Raw genomic sequence first — 2,358 nt, 5'->3', positions numbered from 1 at the left:
TGTTAACCAATGTCATAAAACAACATGTGTACTACTGTTTCATGAGAAACTATTTGTTCTGTAAGCCTTCACCTGAAGTACAATTTTAAAAAAAAAATCATTTGACATATTGCATTGGGCAAATCTGCTGCAAAAGACCTCTTTAAGGTGTTTAAAAGCAAACATGTCACCTTGAGGACTAAGATGTGCCTGACCCAAGCCATGGTATTTTCAATAGCCCCATATATATGCAAAAGCTGGACAATAAATGAGGAAGATCAAAGAAGAATTGATGCCTTTGAATTATGAAGTTTGTGAAGAATATGAATATACCATGGAATTCCAGAAGAATGAACAAGTCTGTCTTGGAAGATGTATAGAAAGAATGCTCCTTAGAAAGGAGGGTGGCAAGATGTTGTCTCACATACTTTGGACATGTTATCGGGAGGGAGCAGTCTCTGGAGAAAGACACCATGCTTAGTAATGTGGAGGGTCAATGAAAAAGAGCAAGACCACTTAATAACATGAATTGACACAGTGCCTGCAAAAATGGGCTCAAACATAGCAAAGATAGTGAGGATGGCACAAGACCGGGCAGTGTTTTGTTCTGTTGTATATGGGGTCACTATGAGTCGGAACAGACTGATACCACCTAACAACAACAACAAAAGGATAATTCCAAAGTATAGGTCAAGGATCTGATTGAACCACATTTTTTAAGTATCAAAATACAGGCAAAATGGAGCTCTGGTGGTGCAGTGGTTAAGAGCTCAGCTGCTAACCAAAAGGTGGGCAGTTCAAAAACACCTGCATACATTTATAACATACTACTCAAAACCAGCTACATAGCTTCATTTATAAAGCAGTGTATTTTGTCATCATGAGAAGATATTTCTTAAACAGCATAAGAATTTACGTTCAAAAGTCCTAGCACAGCCTCTATTGGACTGGAAAATTAAGTGGGCAGGGAGCTTTTTGCCTGGAGACTAAAAGTCCTTCTATTCTTTGTTGCTTCTTCTTTTTTTTTTTTTCCCCTTCTCTTTGACTCCTTGTCCTTTGCCATTCCTAAGGATGAAGCTAATGGTCAGCTGCACCTGTCCATATGACCCAACTGGTTAATTTAGAATTAAAATGCACTTATTCAGCAAGATTGCAACTACTGTCACTCTAGAATGATAGCAGTAATTACAATTAAAAATGCACCTGGTCCTGAATGCATTACCCAAACCATAAGCCCTTTTAAAAATATAATTAATGCTTCTTTTTGTTATCTCTGGCTTTTCAGTATTTCTGTGTTGATAATAGCTTTGCTTTTAATCATTTGCTCCTATTAAAAGCAGAATTAGGGAGAAAAAAGAGAAGGAAACATGTCATTTGAACCTCTGCAGAGAAATTGCTTGGAAAGCTGTCAAAGTTTCTTTAGACTATTTAAATGAGGAAAGGTAGCTTTTACAAGGGAATGAACGTAGGCAACTCATGAGGTTGGGAAATTCACTGCAGATAATGTTTTATTTATATTTATGGTAAGGTGTCCAATGCATTGTGGGTATGTACTTGTTGTAAAGGTATGCAAATCCTTATGCATTTATCAGCCTTTGAAAATGCATATGCCTCAACTATAAATAATCCCAGAATGAAATGATCTAATTTTAGTAGCTGTCAATAGTTCTAAGCTCCTTTGAGTGAATATGCCTCTCAAGGGAATGCATTCGGAGTTATCTTGATTTACACGGATAGCCAGGTAATAAATATTATCCCAAGCATTCTCATGAAGAAAATAGGCCTCCCTCTCATTCTGTGGACCAATCCATACCTGAGGACTAGGTGTCCTAAATGGGGAGAGGTTCTTGGTTACTTCTCCAAAACTATTTTTATCCAGATGGACACCAACCAACCAACCTACTAACCAATCCACTAGTATTTCTCCTCTATATTTGCTAATAAATCTTTCCCTGGTTTTACATGGTTAATATTTTTGTGCCTTCTTAAAATTTCTATCTCTTGAAAGGAACTATCTTTAGAGTTTATTTTCTTACCCTATTAATTCTTTATCTTTTATTATGTAATTTTAAACCACTTATTCTTATTGTATTTGATATGTCAGTTCTTACATCTGAAATTTTACAGTATTTTACATGGAGTGCTTTTAATATTCAACCTAATTTTATTTTATTTATTTATTTTTTTATTGTACTTCAGGTGAAGGCTTACAGAACAAATAGTTTCTCATGAAACAGTAGTACATATATTGTTTTATGACATTGGTCAACAACCTTACAACATGTCAACCCTCTCCCTTCTTGACCCCCTTTTTTTGGTGAAAATATACATACCAAAGATACACCATTTCAAACATTTCTACATACACAGTTCAGTGAC

This window comes from Trichechus manatus, unplaced genomic scaffold (genome assembly GCF_000243295.1).
Source record: "Trichechus manatus latirostris isolate Lorelei unplaced genomic scaffold, TriManLat1.0 scaffold00193, whole genome shotgun sequence".
Taxonomy (NCBI): domain Eukaryota; kingdom Metazoa; phylum Chordata; class Mammalia; order Sirenia; family Trichechidae; genus Trichechus; species Trichechus manatus.
The sequence above is the reverse complement of the archived record's forward strand: the minus strand, read 5'-3'. Positions refer to the sequence as shown.